The sequence below is a fragment of the Pseudochaenichthys georgianus genome, chromosome 14, assembly GCF_902827115.2.
Source record: "Pseudochaenichthys georgianus chromosome 14, fPseGeo1.2, whole genome shotgun sequence".
Lineage (NCBI taxonomy): Eukaryota > Metazoa > Chordata > Actinopteri > Perciformes > Channichthyidae > Pseudochaenichthys > Pseudochaenichthys georgianus.
In genome coordinates, this window is record NC_047516.1 from 27,725,124 (window position 1) to 27,745,160 (window position 20,037).

General features: G+C 43.0%; 1 protein-coding gene across 2 annotated transcripts in view; it reads left to right on the forward strand.

Annotated features, from left to right (window-relative positions):
* The first annotated feature begins 311 nt into the window (after nucleotides 1-311).
* The window catches only part of fam222ba (family with sequence similarity 222 member Ba), a 32,234-nt gene continuing 12,508 nt past the window's right edge, over nucleotides 312-20,037 (forward strand). Inside the window, exon 1 of one of the 2 annotated variants that reach the window (XM_034099717.2) lies at nucleotides 312-406. The gene's annotated coding sequence lies outside the window, so the exon portion shown is untranslated. Of the gene's footprint in view, nucleotides 407-1,305; nucleotides 1,649-20,037 lie in introns of those variants that run through there. The other variant, XM_034099718.2, reaches the window with a different exon arrangement.

The window sequence follows — 20,037 nt, forward strand, 5'->3', positions numbered from 1 at the left end:
AAAGTGAATTTAGTAGGGTAACACACCTTGAAGTAATCATTATTATTAATAAGTTGCATCTAAAATGATCAAATTGTGAATACCTCTTCCTAGAGCTTACAACAAGCTTAACAACAAACAAAAATAGACATAACTAAAAACGAGTTGAACATGAACTTTGATAATAATGTCAATACAAATATGTACCCGTCCAATAAAATCCCACGCTGCCTGTCCCTTTAAACCGCTCGGTGTCCTGCGCAGAGACCAGCGCAGTCTGGACTGCTCCCAGCCTCTGCGCATGCGCCGGAAGTTGCTGCCGCAGACAGCAGCAGTGATTCGGCAGCGCAGGGCAACGGGAGAAAATCTGTCCGTTTTAAACCATGGCGACGTACTAAACGATGCCTTTCGCAGAGGAAAACGGAGAGTAAGTAGTTGTCTCTTTATAATACGGCTACTGCCTGATACTGTGTGATGTCCTCTCAAATTGTGGCATAAATATGAGTAGAGCTTGAGGAGGCAACAATGGGACTGTGTATGTTTCAGACTGGCTGGCTAGGTTAGCTAGCCAGGAGCTTGGGCAGTCAGCTGGCACCCCGACTGGCAACATGCAGCTTTATAGCTACTGTACTGCTCCCTTTATTGTCTGTGGATACACCTCACGGCTTGCTGTCTGTTAGGAGCCAAACATCTTTTTTTCAGGCACTGAAGTAGCCATGTATTCCTGCCTAAAGGTGGTGTTACCTGAATGAAACTGGGCTTGTGTAGTTGAGCTGTTTAGCAATTTTTTGCATTATGACAACAAGCAGTGAGGAGTAAAAAGATTTCCATTTGCCTGCTATCATGATTATATCATTGTGGTATTTATGGTGCAGGTTGTTTCATACCAACTCAAGAGAAAATGTGAGTTCCAGCCAGCTGTGGGGGAAGTTGTGTGTTATCTTGTGTAATTATAAAGTATGGGAGCTGTCACTAAGTTGTTTCCCACTGCTAGTATCTAATACACTCAGTGGGACATGCATGCATTACATCCAAATTTAGAGTCGCTTCTCTCATGGTGCAGATGCGCGCACACCTTGCTCTCAGCGCGTCTGCAAATAGCACCTCCTAATATAACGACAGAGGAGGAAAAGTGTTCCCACCTTGCAAAGTGTTAAAGGTGATAACAAAAGGTTGACGTCACCGAGCTCATCCTGATCCTGCCGCACAACCTCGACCACTGAGGAGGAGGAGGAGGAGGAGGAGGAGGAGGAGGAGGAGGAGGAGGAGGAGGAGGAGGAGGAGGAGGAGGAGGAGTGCGAGGAGTGCAGAAGGAGTACTTTCAGAGGAGGAGAGCAGCTTTTTTGTTGTTGCCATAACGTCTAATGGTTCGTGTCTGGAAGGAAAAAGGGTCTTTCTCTGATCAAATTTCGGGTAACCTAAGGGCACACTTAACTAATGGGATCCTATCGATGTTTCTCTCCCTCCAAGCCTGATCTTTAAACGGTGGAATGTTAATGTTTCCACAGCCTGTCCGTGTTATCTTTGGCTGCTCTGAGTCTGGCTTTATTGCTGTTTAGTCGGTCTATAATGTCATGGAGCTTGACGGATATGATTTAAAAAAACGCAGTAAACCAACACTTCTGAGACTGACTGGACTATGGGAGTGATCGAGTTTATTCTGCACATGGTAAGAGGATAACATTATGCAATTTCTAAAGATAAAAAAAAACTGTTAAGTGTGCATTTGCACAAGAAGTGTCTGTTGCTGTGAAGAAAGCCATTATCTTGCCTTTACCTTTTACGAAGGTGACTGTTTCGTTAATAACAGCTGGGGCGATTTGCTTTGTGAATTCCTGTGGTACTCAAATAGCAGCCTGACATTACTCGCCAAAAGTGCAGTTTTGAAATGTAGCTTTTTCCGAAGAGCAGATAATTAAATTTCAGACCGTGTTGTCTGGGAAACTCAGGCCCCTAGACTCTCTGCAATTATCGTGTAGAAGGAAGCCTTTTTGCATTGAGGTGCTATGTTCCCCAGCACAATGAAGATGAATTGGGTCTTAAAAACAAATGACTGCAGGCCTCTCCCCATCTGTAAAATGCAGTTCGCCTCTAACGACAGCAATGACATTAAGTCACTGTGAGATATCGTTATGCTTAGGCAAACAACAGTAGATCTTGCACTCGTGGTTCTAGTAAACGTCTGACTTGGATTTCTGTGTGTGCATTTATTACTTTAATTATGTCTTAATTTGTGTGTTAGCTTTAACTCGTAACATCCGCAGCCTGATTCATGTCGGGAGCACCTGGTTCATTTGTTCATGTCATGCTGATCTGCAGCATTGTAGAACATTACAGCGATCTGCCAAATTGAAATACCACTTGAATGCATGTGTTAATTAGGGCTCTGCGTGGCTTTTCAAAGTGTCTCTCCTCCTCCTCCGCCCGTGAATCATGTGCTGACTCTTGGACCTGTCACCGCAAACCCCAGAGCCTTTGCTGAGGGCAAACTGACAGGATAGCAAGTTGCTTTGGTTTTTCTCCCAGCCAACCACGGACAAATGTATTGGGACATATTGATTTACATTGTAGGCAGAGGAGAGCAATTTCCTCTAAAATACTCGTGTAGCATCTTGGCTGCTGTTGCTCTTCGTCGACAATTGCCTGCAGACAAGGTTTAACTATCGCAGAAATAACACCACATTGTAGTGAACACACACCTATTTAGGCTTCATTTGGTGGACATCTTTAAGCAGTAAACAGAGTTCAGAGAGATTGTGATGTGCACACTCACACACAGTTTTTTTTGACCTCACTGTTTTCAACTTTCTCCTGGTAACCAAATAGCTAAACAGATTTTTAGTGAGTGACAATTGTTATTGAGAGAAACATCATTATGAGCCCCTTACACTGAGTCCCTGATGTTTTGGGTTGCGGCATTCTCCACGTGACAGTCAAACAATCTGAGTCCCACCATTGGTCTGGTGTCACACAGCAGTTATAAGGGGATAACATCAAAGCTCTGTTTTATTTCTCAGAGACATCAGAGCAAGACTATGAATAACGGATCACAAGGTACAAAGAGTGAACCAGGGAATCTGAGCTGATTTAATGTTTCAGCTGTTGTTCAGATTCACAGGGAGCTCGTTAAAATACGTCGATTAGTAAAGGTCCCGATTCTGTGATTGTTGGCTGTGAAATGGCTCGACTAAACAAGCATATCTTTTGATGCAACGATTTTCTGTGCTGGAATGAGTCACTTGGCTCATTTTGGTTTATTCAAAGCCCAGTCATTTGATGTAGCGTTTTAGAGACGGTACTTGAATTGGAAATGTGTAACAGTACGCTCTTGTCAATGCAATTCATTTCTTCCTTTCATATTCCAGCGGGGGCTTCTGTATGTTAAATATCATGCAGGTGTTGTCTGCGAATTGGATTTGCATAGCAGATTTTCATTTCCCTCAACCCGGGAGTTTGAGATGAGCAGCATTTTGTTGAATATCATCCATTTGCTAAATGAGGCTGACCCCCTGTCCCAGACAGCATAGCAGAGATTTCCCAGGTAGCAGTGATGTGCCAGCCTGCTCCACCTTGTAGTCCCCATCACCACGGCAGCTGTCAGCCATCCACCACTTAGAGAGACGCGCTGTGAGGCCACCCAATGTCTTCCCAGCTATGTGAATCGTTTTTATAGACAGAGGGCAGATGTTTGGTAGCTTTTGTGTGAAAATCACGAGGGTCAAACGCAGGTCAGGGTGGGAGTAAAGAACTGTGGTCACATGATACATCCAGATCATGGGCACTTCTGGATACCTCAGAGAACAAGGGACCGTCTGCAGGGCTCCGACTCTGGATCAGCTGTTACATGGTGTTCAGTTGAGTTCACATGGGTTGATGATTTACAATGTGTCATGACCACAGGCGATAGGTCTGCTTTTAAGATAGACTTTGCGTCTTTGTTTATCACATTTCTGTGTTTTCTTGAATTTGCATGGATTTGCAAGTTGCCAGCAGGTCCAATTATGACAAAAAGCCCCGCTCTTGCTGGGTTAGCTTGCATAATCAGCAAACCTGAGGCTCGAAGCCAGGGAGGGCTCCAACCTGACGTTACAAGACCAAAGGGCTTTTCGGAAATTGTTGTGTCTTCAGCTTGAGGGCAATCGGGTATGAATCCAAGCCTCCCGGTGACATTCAAAGCAAAAACAGCAGTCATAGCAGCAGGAGGAACAAGGCAGGGTTTAGGACGGCATCTGTTTGATCAGACTCGTCGGAGGTACTGGAGACGACAGGGTTGTTTATCCACCTCCATCTTACAGGAACAGCAGAAGAGCAGTCAGATACTCTTATCTGTTTATGGCACAAGATAAGGCTGCCTCAATCGGATCACTGACCCAACACTGACACTCTCCACCCCAAATACCAACCCTCTGTGCCCAGGGGTTGCCAGGCGAATCCCATATCACTTAAGTAATCCTAATAGGTGCCATTAGCATGTCCGTGGTTACTGCTGCAGTTTTCCAACATCCATGCCAACTGTACATATCAGAGCATCATTAGCTGGCATCAGAGAGGCTCAGAGTCTCACCCGGTCTGCAGGGTCAGAAAGAATGGAGCAACAATGCAGGAGTAAAGCTGTAGGGGATACCAAGTGGAGGGGGCGAGGGAGCTCAGAGCGTCATAGTTGGCTCGGACGTTAGATAAGGGTAAGCTACCAGAGGATTATAGAGGGTGGAGATCAAAATTCTGCGCATTAATTGGGCTTTATTTTTAATATTTTAGAGGGTTCATTAGACACTTAATTGGATTTCAGCTCCGTCTGTAGTCTAAAAGTCATTTTGGAACAGGCTTTACAACCTGAATAATAGTCTCAAATGTTTGTTGATGCTTTGTCATTAAGCACAGAGTGTGTGTTTTTAAAGGAATGCTTTATATGATGACCAAAATAGTTTCATTTCAAAATGCTTGCCTTATCCTCAGCTTAGTGATGGCATCAAGAATACAATGAAAGTCATGAATTGGAGGTATTTAAAATCTTTTTTTTGTTGCCTTGTTAATAACTGTGTGATGAAATGTTACTAGTCTTTTATAACCTTTGGCCAGACATAGTAACCTAATGGATGGATATCATAAAGTTACATTGTCCAAAAGGACAAAGCAGGCGAGGCTCGGAGGCTTTGTTAAGAGCTTTACTTGGGAGAGACTGAGGCTGAAGCGGTCAATCCACGGCACTTTGCCATGACCCCCCTCAGTTTATCAAAGGGTGCACCACTTCTCCAGGCCTCAGTGTGTGGGTGTGTTTTTTTCTGTGTGCGTGTGGTGTACTGGAGGGATTGAGAGGCCCTTTTATAACCTCTTAACCCTCTAGTCCTGTTTGCAGCCATTGTTGGCCACAGTGAATGGTATCTCCGTGCCTTGAAAAGTAACCAGATGACATTCTTCCTGTTGTTCAAAAGGGCCCGGGGTTGTGTTGTGAGAAGCGGCTGAAAGGATAGGGGAAGACTGTGACTGTGACCTTCAGAGGCTAACCTCTGGCATGTCATTCCGAGGCTGTTTGAAGCAAACTCAGACCTTTCTCCCTGATAGCAAGCATACCAAGTCAAAAAAAGGCAGACATTCCTGTTATTTTTCAACAGTTGCAAACCCAAAAGTTTGTCTTTTAACTTCCACTATAAGGGAACAAGGGGTTGTTTTGTATCGGCTGAACTGAATCGTTATTCCAGACAGGCAGAGTGTCTTACAGCTACATTGTCCAAACAGTCTCTCAGCCTGTGACCAGCAGTCCCCTCTGCACGGCATGCTGAAATACCGCCGCTGCTGGGATGGCAGAGGGGATGAAATGCACTTAGTGAGACAGTAAACATCGGCACAGCTCTCAAACTAGCTTACGTTGTTTACGCTGGTGTATTTGCTGTCTTCAGCTGGAATGTGCAGAGATGCTGTTGTTGCTCTGTGTGGGGGGGGGGTTCATAGTTCAGCTCTGTGGATGAGCAGTGATTGTACATAATATTCTCCTGAACTGGAACACCCTACTTGACATTACTGAGTGTGTGCATTGAGATTTTTGCAACGGAAGACTCTTGGACAAACAGCAGAAGCATATCCTTTTTTTCCTTTAATATTAAGAGGTTTACAAGTTGCTTTTTAAGTGTTTGCCTCACATTTTTGCAAACACTTAAAGATGAACTCAGCCTTCACAGCATAATGCAGTGTAGCTACCCAGTTGTGAAGACTCTCACAACTGCCTTAACCAGAAGCTTTTACAAGTTAGAATAAACTTAAATGGCAATGTGCCTGTCAAAAATGATCTCTGAGAGCATGTCTTAGGGTAAGAACAATGTTTTCTCCTGAATAGCATTCCTGCTTCCTGTGCCACCTGTATGGGGTTACATTCGGGGTTAGACCTCTTGCAGGCGTCTGTTGTCCGGGCCCCTTTTTTAGGAACTGGTTGTTCTTTGGGGACTGACGCGAAAAAGAAAAGCTGTCGAGTTTTAAGGGCCTCTTTTGTCAGACACCTTTCAACGATTAATGATTGGCATATCTCCTGCCATTTCCCCCTTTTTGTTTAAGCTGTTGAGTTTGAGAGCAAAGAAATGCATTGACCGTTCCGTGTGATGTGTTTGCAGCCTGCACACACACAGAGGCGAGGTTGTTTACAAAGGAAATGAATTGAATTAGGAAAAGAAAATGTCAACTTTTATCATGCTACTGCACAAACTATTTTGCATTCGTCAGGAAATATGCCCTGAAGTAGTGTAACATCCGCAGAATGTGATTGAGATGGAGACAGGGTGGGGGCAGAGGAAGAAGGGTGGGCCACAATATGAAAGGCATACTTGGAAGTGCGCAGAGTAAAGAGTCCTGAGGCACGTCGTGTTGCCGTGTGACAGAGAAGCATTCGTCTTGGATCTGACGTCCCAGGGTCTCATTGCGAGGGATTGCCTGTGCTGCGTGTCGGCTTTCTGTAATTAATAGCCAGTATCCCCCTCACCCCATCAAGGGGACCAGGTGCTGCTTGGATCTGCTCCGGCATGGAAAGACAGCAGATACGCTATAGTGGGTTTTATTAAGATAAAACTCACAGTTGTCACCAACAACCCTCTCATTGTATACATTTCAGCCATCAGTGTACACATACCAGTCCTAGACCAAGAGGTTTTATCATTACGGGGAATTTTAATGGTGCATTGCTGATGGATAGCTTGTTGGTGAAAGATGTGGTTCATCTAGTATACTTTGTGTCAAGCACCATTGTACTCTCGTCCTGTGCTGTTTAGCGGGGCTTGTGGCCCTGACAGATTGCCATCCCGATGGGGAGATTTAGCCAGCCAGCACTGCCAATGGCACGGACACCATCATTAGGCTTTGATCAGCTGCAGTCTGCAAGGGGAAGGAGGGAGAGTAATATTCTTGATCTAATTACTGGGAGACATTTCAGGCAGTGTAATGTGTGATTTAACCTCTTGTCAGAGGCTATAAAAGGAAGCTGGGTTAATCTTCCTGGAAACCTATTTTCCACGCAGGGGAGGGTGTCTTTAAATGTCCTTTTCCCATGAAGCTGGTAAAAACCAGCACACCAGTGCGGTATGCTTACACACCACCGATGACTTTCTACTTGAAATCTCTCAAGGCAAGAATTCTTTGACCTTTGAATGTTAGCAAAAGCTGCGCAGGAACTCGTGTGCTATGTACATTTGGAGAATTATAAGTGGAAGAAAAAAGCTTTTCTTTTGACTTATGTGTGCTCTCACCAAATGGATTTTTTTGCAGCCCCTTTTGTTACTCTCTCTCATTCTTTCTCTTTCTCTTTCTCTCCCTCACCATAACCACCCACACACTGCAGCATGATGAGTGCAGGAGATTTGATTGAACAAATAGATTGTAAAGTGCAAACGAGGGGTTTGGGTTAATCAGTCAAACATAGTTAAACAATTCTTTAGGACATGAAGGGATTAGTCTTGCCTGCGTTGAGCTCATCAGAGCCCATTCTCCCCAGCCCTTGCCGGGCTTTAAGGGCCAAGGGCCACGGCCTCTCTGGCTCCATGGAGAACCACACACGCACCCCTCAGCATGCTCCATTGCCTCTGAATGCCCCACCACTCTTCTCTCCTCTTTGTTGGAGAGTACAATTAGAATGATGGATTAGCAAATGAAATGCAGACCTTTCTATTCATGGCCACCCTTGCTCAAAGTCTCATTCATGGGATCTATCACAAAGCTTCTTTAAAATGGTTACCAAGTCCAGTCTATAATTCCTTCAGATAAGTGTATCTTTTCCCCTAAATTCAACCTTAAAAAACAGCTCCCTTACAACTTTGCCAACATAAAGGCTCTTAGTAGCATCTTGTTTTTACAGGATTACTTCCTGTACATTTACCACCCCTTTATTCTGAGTGCTGATGGCACCGATGGCAAGTGGTCCTGATGTGATGATGTGTTGGCTGGCTCAGGGCACAGCTGCAGCCTGGCCAACCCGCTCTAAATGACCTGTGTCATTGTCTCCTCCATATTCCTGAGAGCAGAGCACTGACCTGCCTGAGCCACAATCCCTTTTAGCAACCCATGATCCACGTTGGGGTGCCTTTTACTTTTTCAAACACCACAATATTTATTTCCACAAATGTAATTACCTCAGCCAAAGAGATATGGTTCTGTTTTTCAGTTTGTTTGTTAGCAGGATAACGGGAAAACTACTGGATGGATGGACCATGGATGTATAAAGACAACTGGAGAGTTTCAGTGTTGGAGGCAGGGACACGTTCATATCTATGAAAGTCCCGGCATAGCATCATGGCATATAACTCTTAATTTGGCTTTTACCGCCTTTTATACATTTAAGGACCTAATGATTTACTTAAAGGTCACATGTCATGGCCATTTCCACTGATCATAATTCCATTGTTGTGGTCTACTAGAATAGATTTATACTGTGCAATTTTCCAAACTCACATTGGTTTCGCATACAGCATCTCTGTAAAGTATGTGTATTCACTCTCTCCACTAAACGGCTCGTTGCAGCTCTCCCCCCCTCCCTGTGAGCACAGTGTGCTCTGATTGGTCGGGACGTTGTGAATCGCGCTAAGCTCCGTGGAGGTGTGATTTCCTTGTTTAGCGATACACAGCGAAACACAGCCAAACTCACCCTGAGCACACACAAAGTCACAGCCGAAGTAAAAACAATAAGTGTGGCTTGATATTGAGTAAGAAAAAGGTTGATAAACACTGTGAGAATGGGTCTGCAGAGAGAATTTCGCCGCGATCCCAACTGTCTGTTATCAGCCTGCAGCCAGGGAGGAGAAATCAGCAGAGCTGCATGCACTGAGTGTGTGAGGAAGTCCGTGGATTGGTCAATTTGGACCAATCAGCGGGGGCTTAACGTAACGGCTCCACGGATTGGTCCATTTAGTTCCGGGGACGACATGATATCATGATGTACCCGGAAGAATCAAATGGACAGTGACGTATCTCCAACGAGGCGTTTTGGGGAGGTATTTTCTGTTTTAGAGTTTTACTCCCTACATGGTGTACTTTGAGGGTTTTGACTCTGCAGACCGTTTACATGCATAAAAACCTTCATAACACACAAGGGGACGGGCAATAACCGGAAAAGCATGACCTTTAAGAACCTTTCAAGTTTTCGTACTGGCTAGTTGATATAGTTTATTGAAATGATCCACAGATTTACAGCGTTTCTTTCCAAATGTAAGGGATAAAGTATTATTGGGCCCGCATTTAGAAATCTAAATTTGCACTTACTGTATTGAAATGGCCTTGGTAAAATGATACACTCTCCAAGTGCCTCTAGTTTGTTTTTTTAAAAGCTACTTTGGAGTTTACATATATTTGTTCTATATTAGGCTATACTACTTTTTTCTACAACTGTTTTAGACCATACCACTTGATTGTTTGACACTGTTGACCACAACATATTACTAGACCGACTAGAAAACTGGGTGGAACTTTCGGAAACAGCTCTAAATTGGTTTGAATCCTACTTAAATGACAGACAAAACTTTGTTTCTATAGGTAAATACAGATCTGAGTTGACAAATATGCATGTGGGGTACCTCAAGGCTCCATCTTGGGGCCTCTTCTCTTTAACATCTACATGCTACCACAGGCTCAGATAATGAAAAACAACAAAATAAGTTACCATAGCTATTTATAGCTAATTTACGTAACAATTTCACCAGGAGACTATGCTCCAATTCAAACACTGAGTAAGTGCATTGAACAAATCAATGACTGGATCTGTCAGAACTTTCTCCAATTAAACAAAGATAAAACTGAGGTAATGGTTTTTGGAGCCAAGGCAGAATGTATACAAGTTAGCGCTGAGCTTCAGTCTGCAATGTTCAAAACAACAGATGAAGCCAGAAATCTAGGTGTAGTCATGGACTCTGACCTGAGTTTCAACAGTCACATTAAAACAGTTACTAAATCAGCCTACTATCACCTAAAGAATATATCTAGGATTAAAAGACTAATGTCACAGCAGGATTTGGAAACACTTGTCCATGCTTTTATCTTCAGTAGACTGGACTACTGTAATGGTGTTTTTACAGGTCTCACTAAAAAATCTATTAGAAAGCTGCTGCTGCTCAAGTCCTCACTATCACTAAGAAAGTGGATCACATCACTCCTGTTCTGAAGTCTTTACACTGGCTTCCTGTGTGTCAAAGAATAGATTTCAAAATACTGCTGCTTGTTTATAAAGCTTTGAATGGTTTAGGCCCAAAAAATGCATTTCTGACCTGCTAAATTATGAACCATCCAGATTTCTCAGGTCTTCAGGGACTGGTCAGCTTTCTGTCCCCAGAGTCAGAACTAAACATGGTAAAGCAGCGTTTAGTTATTATGCTCCAAATATCTGGAACAAACTCCCAGAAACCTGCAGGTCCGCTGGAACTCTTACTACTTTTAAATACAGACTAAAGACTTTTCTTTTTCCCCCTACTTTTAATTGAACTATTCACATCTTAAACTGCACTGTAACTTTTATCCATGTATTTTTTCTTTTAATGTTTATTTTATTATCTTGTCTTTTTAATGACTGATTTTAAATGCCATTTTCTTAATGTCTTTCATTTTTTGTAAAGCACCTTGTGTTGAAAGGTGATATATAAATAAACTTGCCTTGTTTTGCAATGCTATCTTGAATTTAGAACAGAATCCATTATTATCCAAAAAAAAAGGGAGGAATAGCTGCTTTTTTCTGTCTTATTCGAATGGGTATCTTTTGGGCTTTGGACTGTTAGTCAGCATTTGTAACTGCGGTGAGGTGCGTTCAATATATCAATATTCTGCTTTTATAGTCCAACATCTATAATCTTAATCGTGTTGTGGTATTTTGTAACATTGTGAAATGTTTCGATTCAGAAACAATGATAACTTTTTCCAGTTATACTGTCAATTGTAGACTAGACATGTGGTTTTCAGTAGGTATGGAGAATCTTTGATCGATTTTTGTCATCAGAGTAATGAGTTTTAGTCAATGTGAATCTTTTTCTGTTTACCAGCCCTATGTATTAGCACTTTGCAGCACTTAAAGTACTTGAAATTCAGTTTTTAAGCCCAGGTTCTACTATTCGTCTCCGTTTCCCACCAAGAAGATAACACTCCTGATATCTCTTCCTCCCTCTCCTCCAATCCCTCCTCCAGTGAAGTGTGGTGGGGGGGCGGTAGATGCTGTGCTCTGTTGAGACCCCAATTAGCAGGACTAGCAGGCCTCCTGAAGGTCACTCCCAGAGCTTTGGTGTGAGAACAAAGGAGTGCTGGGCGGTCAGGAGTGCTCGGAGAGTGACGGAGCTGAGACTCTCATCCTGATCGACCCTGGAGTTCTCACACAATAACCACATTTTATTAACAGCATATTCTATATTTTTGGCATTGCACAGTGTTAAAAAGTGTCTTAAGATGTTTCGCTTAAGGTCAAGTGTTCTCTGCAGACTGTCATCGTATACTGTGACCATATCTGAGGGATCCATTTGTCATTAGCTCCAAAGTCCCCCACTTCATCAGCCCGTGTCTGGTGTCTGCTATCTGGGCCTGATTGATGGCTCCGTCCTTATTGCAGGGAACGGGGGTCGATGGCGAAAAATTTGCTGCTGGGTGCATTAATGCTGTGCTCAATGGCATGGACCTTTTGAGCATGCCTCATCAGTCTTGAACCATTATATGGCCGCAGGAGATCTGAGATGAGCAGGCATGATGCAAGAAAGAAAGAGAAAGTGAGCGATGGGAAAGAGTTTTATCATCTTGGCTAACTCTATTACTCATATGACTATCTCACTGGTACAGGCCAGACGGAGCGGTAATCTCAATCTTGGTATAAATTATGAATGATTTGATCAAAGCATAAGTAACAAAAATAACCAATCTGAGCAGACAATCGATGCTAGCTTTTGGTACGCGACAGTTTTCGATACTCAGCTAAATTAGCACATTTTGGTCTGTACGTTTTAAGGTTTGATACAAGCTGTAATTGCATTCTCAATGTATATCAAACTGATGATGAAACTGAGGTCTTGGGGGCAAAATATTAAACTATTTAGATGATGTGTTTGCTTATTTTGGCGTAACATCATATTAGAAGTCCTATGATGCAAACCAAGTTGTTCAATCAGTGTAATAATCAAATTGGGGATGTGGTTGTTGTGTAGCACATTGCCTGATTGCTTAGGTTTTGTTTGTTTATTTAAACCAGTACCGGTGTAGGTGTAACACTCCTGGTGCCATGACAACACCAGGTATACACCAACAGTGTGTGTATGCTCACAGTCAGACAGACGGAGGCCGTGCGAGCCTGGGAGGGCCAGATGTTCCCATGCAGACACAGAGGTGAGATGTTTGCTATGCCGGGCCTGTGTTTGCTCTCCACAGAGTCACCAGCCGGCTGCCCAGTGAGTCTGCTGGGGGACAGAACTGGGGGCAGAAAGGCTCTCAGGACTTTTCCTTGTGCGTGGCTAGGGTTAAAAGAACCAAATCTCACACAACTCTGTCTCTTTTATTCCTCTGATGGTCTGAGGGTGCGAGGGGGACTCGCTGGGCCTCGCTGGAGGCCAGACTGAATGTCAGAGCTGCCACGGAGGCGGCTGACCTTACCAGCCCTGCGTACACTCAGGATGGAGACAAATCCGCTTTTATCGAACTTGTACACAGCAGGATTTGGCATTGGCATGAAGGCATTTGTTTTTGACTCCAAATATTTCTACCACTTCTCTACATTGCACCAGTTGAGAGTAGATCTGCAAAGATGTATGGATAAGTTAAGTATTTCATTAACCACCAACTATTCTGATAACTGATTATTGGTTTGAGTACTTAAATAAATAATAAAAGTCAAAATCATCTGATAGTAGCTTTTAAAATTTCATTTGTTCTGGTTTCTTTACTTTAGGAAAGTTAACTGAGTATCTTTGAGTTCTTAAAAAAAACATGACATTTTAAGAACGTTATCTTGGGCTGAAAAAACTATTTTCTGACAATTGAAGACCAAGCGATTAATCGATAACCAATTTGAGAGCTTTTTCTTTGGTCTGCATTAGGAAGATCCCCTCAAATAATGCGACAGAAGCAGAGTCTTACTCACAATAACAGACTAGGCTGTAAATAACAAAACACACATTTAAAGATGATGAATCCGTCAGTGTTCATGATTCATGAATGATTCAGTGGCCCGGAGTTATTTAAGCATCTTAATTCCTAGTATTGATGGTCTTTTGTATAGATCTAGACACCCCTCACACTTATGTCACAGTTAATAAATGAAGAGGCTGTTATTGACTATGTTGTACATTAATGACATGCTCATTGTCTACACATACTGAATATCATGTATCACGGTTCACTGATATTCATTCAAAACCGAGGTTTCCTTACTCAATGCAGCTCTTCTTGGCCAAGTGTCCCTTGTAAAAGAGATATGTAATCTAAATGAGTATACCCTGGTTAAATAAAGGCTAAATAGATAAGGAGAAAGGTTTCTGAACCAAGAGCTTGCAATAAATAAGAAGTCTAGACAAGGTTTAATGCGAATAGGAAAAGATTAAATTGTTTGAGCAAGACCTCATGAAGGGGTGGTCCAAGCATAATTCTAATTAGGGTTATTTCTTTATTTGCATTGCAGCTCATAAGGCAGAGAGGCCAGTTAGTGTAATGGCAAAGTGGATACATCTCTCATAGCAGGCCTGTGCAACACTTGAAGCTGTTTTTGTGCATTAAGCCCTTTTAGGATGATTTGTGAGAGTCAGCGCTTGCACCATTCTGCCTAGCAGAGCTGCTCTGACCCCCCCTCTTAAATCAGCCTAGCTGCGCTCCAAACAGGCCAAGGCTGGTTAATGCTGGGTCAATAATATGGGTCTGGGTGGGACAAACACACAGAGGCTTAACTTTTTTCTCTGTTAAACACAGCGTGCATGTCAATAGGAAGACACGGGAAATACTAGAGGAAGTCATTACTCCTGCAGGGGAAAATCGCTGCTGTATATGTACTGTAGGCTTGCCTGTGTAATTTCCTATGCATGTGTAATTTCCTATATGTGTGTGAGAGAGATGGGGGAACAGCTGCATTGATTTGGTTTTGTGTGTACTCGGAGCAGAAATGTAAGCCGTGGGAACACCTGGAGAGAGGGGAATATTGGAGAAGAGTAGGTGGGGGTGTCAGCTCTGCTATTGGCTCTGTACCAACATGCACACACACACACACACACACACACACACACACACACACACACACACACACACACACACACACACACACACACACACACACACACACACACACACACACACACACACACACACACACACACACACACACACACACACACACACATACCCACTTCTGATGTGTGAGGGCAGCCTGGGATCCCAATCAACGGCACTTAACAAAGCTTCCCTCTTTCTCCCCTAATCGCAGGCTCAATTTGTCACTGGGGTGTCCAATTTCTGATAAGCGCTTTGACTGAGAGAGGCGAGGTGGGTGTAGGGAGGAACACAAAATGGATGCACCTGCTAACAAATGAAATCAAACCACTCGATCTTCATTTCCCCTTTTTCTGCCAGCTGGAACAATGCTGCAGCGCTTTAGCTCCCAGCACATTGAGTTATTTCCCACTAAGCAGGGAGAAGGACTGGCTGACTTACAGTCAAATAGTTAGAACATGCCCAAAAAAGTATATTTTTGGGTAATGTTTAGCTGGAAATTACTAGGCTTTTGCCATTTTTCACTTCAAATCAAATCAAGTTTTATTTATATAGCACATTTTATAAACGATTTTTGGTCGAGCCAAAGTGCTGTACATATAATAAAATTAGCCTACAGTAGAGACACTTTACAGCAAATACAACAGCACAGATTGTTCAGAATATCAGTATGAGAAAAACGACACCCTCTGTCCTTAGACCCTCACATCGTACAAGGAAAAACTTCCAGAGAAAACCCACAGTTTAAGGGGAAACAATGGGAGAAACCTCAGGGAGAGCAACAGAGGAGGGATCCCTCTCCCAGGACGGACAGACGTGCAATAGATGCCGTGTGTAAATAGAAGAGATAATACATTTTACAGCATATAGACCGAATGTTAGGAAATGCATGTGTCTGTAATAAGAAGATGAATCCACGAGGATGTCAGCTACAATCCTGTGGAAGCCATCAGGGAAGCAGCATGACGAGACCCAAGGCAGGACCGCAGAGACAGGTTCAGCCACGACCCGAAGTCCACGACTTAATCCAGAACTCAGGATAGATGATCCAAGACACAGGACTACAGCAAGAGGATCAGCCTCGACTCCGGATCCCGGCGTAGATATAGATAAAAAACAAGAAAAAAGATTTGGCTGGGTTAATCGGAACAAGAGAATACACAGACAGAGAGGGAAAAGGTCATTGGATAAAAGTTATTCTTGATAACCCTCTAGAAAGATCTCATGAACTTCCCACTCAATCTATCAAGACCCGAGCAGTTCTATTAGATATAGGATAAGAAACAGAGATAGGGAGCACAACAACCTATCTCTTCGTCAGATGCACTCCCCCGCTTATCTAAGCGACTCTGTACCCCGTTACCCTTTACAAGGCCATAGACCAGCAGAGGGAAAATGGGGGGTGGGTAAGGGTTTTTAAGAATAAACCGCAAGGGTCTAAAGGGAAAAAAGATGAAATATAAGGTACTATATTTTAAGTAATCCCATCTACTATTCCTATATTCGAATAATGTATAAACTATTTTAAAAATACTTTATGAAATCCTATGTTATGTTATAAATATAAAAATAAAGAACTAAATGAATAAATAACTAAATAAATGAATAAATAAATAATTAAACAAAAGCCAGAGAGAAAAAGTGAGTTTTAAGTGTTGATTTAAAAAACTACAGAGAAGTAAGTAAGATTTCGGGCAGTGTAGTTTCTGCATATCTGTGTAATTCTAACCCTAACCATCCTAGTCCTGTCCAAGCCCCACTGTCTGGCATCTGACAGGGCAGCATGTGACTCAGCACATTGTTGTCTGGTGTGATATAGGGATATGTAAAGATAACACGGATGCGGTGGCATCACAGAGGAGATGAAAGGGAGCAGCGTTGCTCTCATATGTAAGAGCGATGTCTCTGAGTTGTGTGATCTGATGAACCAGAAGGCTGGTTCTCCAGAGGATAAACAGTCTCTTTCGTGTTGTTTATTTGCATGTGGTTCTCAGTATTTCAATACTGTTGCCATCTGGCATTTCTAAAACATCAAGCTAATGTAGTGTGGCTCTGTCCTTTGGTCCATCGGTCCCTCCACTGCTTTGGCCTCAGTATCTCGACAACTAATGGAAAGAAATGTTCCAAGGCATTCATGATCCCCATCATTTGGTGATCTATTTAACTTCCCTTGAGCATCACTACCATATAAAGTGTGTTGTTATGTAATGAATATGACTTGATGGGCACCTATTTCTGTTCAGATATTGACGTTTCACATATAATGTGCATATGAATTTCTTGATACCCAGACTCTCCCTTTAATGCCACCAACAATTAGAGTTTTAAATGTAATGGCTCAACAACTATCGGAAGGATTGCACCACAATTGTGTCCAAATTAGTATTTGCCAAATGCTGTGGTTTATGTGCAAATACGTGCAGAAGTAATGGCACTCCGTTCAGCTGTACTTTAAGCTTCCTGCTAATTAACAAATGTAAGCAGACTAGCACACTCAAAAGGTACGGTGAACACAATAAACCTGCTATAGGTTGGCATGTTAGCTTTGTTTTTGTGAGCATGTTTGCTTACTGATGTTAGCATTTAGTTTAGCTTCACCCCCACTGTGTTGATATGTGCTTCCAATTAAAACTACCAAGTTACAGTCAAATCTTTTGACTATCGGCACTGATACATTTGACTCATTGTATGTGTTAATCATCAATTAGAGTACATCCAATCCCTCCAAGAGAGCTGCTTCATGAAAGCTGTTTGTTTTCCTTTTCTTTTACATGTCAGATCTATTTTCTCCTGTCCCTCAAGTGGTTTAATACTGTCATGTCTGAGACTAGGCTGGCTTATTCCTCACTGAGGCATGCCCAGCTTCTGGCTGCTCTCTAGATGGATTTGCAGCAGATAAATAAATAACTAGGCCTGCACCCCTCACTTTGGATCCCCTCTGTTGGCAGGCTATCCACACTGCTTTTTTATCAGGTGTAAACATGTCTGTCAAATGGCACAGCAAGGGGCCTCGGCATTTTGGCATTCATGACGCCATGCATGCGGCGCTGCCAGCACTTTCTGTCTGCCCGCCTGACCTTGGCTAGGCTTGACATGAGTGAGCAGACTTTTGCGGCATTTCCACTGCATGATACGGCAACGCTCTATCAACTTAACTCGCACTATGTTGGTTTTCATAAGCAAAAGGTGTGGATAGTTCTTGGTTTATGGTCTTTTTTTTGGTCGCAAGTGGCCTCTGTCAAAGTTTTAAGTGAGCTGAGCAAATACAAAAAGGTGAGTCAAAGAAATTCGCCTTTGTGTGACACGGGACATCCTGCACAAACCCAGCATTTTTATATAGCAAAGCTACCGTTAATAGAGACCTCAAATGTTTTAATTTCCTCGCCCCATTTGTGGCAGTCATCCACTTAGCTGTACAATTGATGTTCCTGTCTTTGGTTGCCAATACAAAATATGTAAGCTGTTGCTATATTTATCAGCTTAGAATTCTATCTACACTGAGGAGTACTATCGGAAACGAAATAGAAAACAGGACCTGATACCAAAAGTGAGTTGAGTCAAGCCGAACAATGGACTGGCAAAGAGGCATTAGCTTTACCTTCCCCATGTGTAGTGCTCTTCAGGAAGGCAAGTGGGCTTAAGTGGCTGTTAGTCAAACTGACCCCGAGTTGAAGAATGGACCTCTTCAGGCTTCTGTGCTGACTTGGTGGACGGATAATGGCCATGACATAGCTCTAACAAAGATAGCCAGGCCAGGAAACTCACGCCTGATATCTCCTCATCCTTACATCCCCCAACCATTATTGTCATCTTCTCATCTGTGAGGACATCATCCAAGAGGCCGGGCCACTGACGTAAAGACAAGAGTGGAGGAATGAGGTCACTCTGATAAGAAGAGGCCTCCTGCTTTGGCGTTGTGTCTCCTTTTCAGAGCTTCATGGTAGAAGAGCCTGAGTTGGCATTGTGAAACCAACTTTCCGTCTCTGACACGTAAGCTAAGATTTAACCGACTGTGGACTCTGCATTATTCCAGGGGCATGCCGTCTCTCTCCGCTCCACATCCCCATCTCACCTCAAGGAACTGTCACTTTTTCATCAGTTGGTTACTGAGGGTTCATGCAGCCTCACAGTTGTTTCTCAGACTCCTCCCTTCCCCGTATAGAAGAGTATTCTGGAGTAGCTGTCTCCCTCTCTCCCACACTACTGCAGCAGATTCCCTGTTTGACAGTTTTATGCCTGACACCTCGTGTCTAGCAACTGGGAACCCACTATTTTACAGACTCTCAATGTTTGTGCGAGTTAAGATTGGGTTTGTTGTCTTCTCTTGGCTTCTCTTGTTGCCCTCCTCTCACTATCATGACCGACTCCCACTCTCTTGCCCTTTCTCTTTTGGTGTGAGATAACAGTCCGGGTTGATGAGGGGTCTCTGCTGACTGAAAAAGCAAACGGCCCGTTCCAACCGCCTCGGGATGTGCTGCAGTCATCAGGATCCATTGTGTGAGGCCGTGAACCAGCCTGTCATAGCCTCACATGCCCATGGCCCTCTGCTAGCAATAGCAATCCTTTTCGACTGTTGTTTGTAAAGCCTGGTGGGCTAATGTAGGCAATACCAATCTGTCATTTCTTCCTAACATGCTCCAGAGCCAAGGCTTTTTCCCCTTTCTTTGACGGAACACTCTGACTTGGTACTCAAGGGTAAAAAGCCATTCTCTATTTCCTGCTTCTTTTCTTTCTTTGCCTTCTATTCAGAGACTCTGCTTGCAAAGAAAAGTCATTTCACTCTTTCTGTCCCTGAGAGAATCAACACAGTGAAGTTGCATTGCATTTTTACTGCAACATTTTTTTCTCGGCTCTATTTCAGACCCATAACCTGGGGGTAAACATGCAATTAGAATAACAGCAGCCTGCTTTCTCCTCCACTCTCCTCTGCTTCAGCCGTTAGCACAAGCAATGTACAACATGGTAACTTGGTTCTCCTAATTGCCTTTGCTTTTAATTGGTATAGAAAAGCAGTTAATATTCAACCAGCAACCAAACATACTTTTCACCTTGTTTTTTCCCCTTTATTGTTTTTCTCCTCTAATATTGTTGAACTCACATCCTTCTAATGAGCTTATTTCTGGAGCACATCCTCATTTCCTCATGCGTTACTGCCGGTAGATATTTAAATAGATGGTTTCCTATGCTATTACCCTAATGCATTTCCACATTTGAATGCAGATTGTAGGTGATGAGGAGGATATTGATCAAAAGATTCAACTATAAATGAAGTCTGCTGTCTAATCTCCTAAATGGCTTCCGTCTTATCCTCGTCTTATTATTTTTTAAACGTCAGATGGCTTTCTTTTTCTCCTTCCCTACAGAGGAATGAAAAGA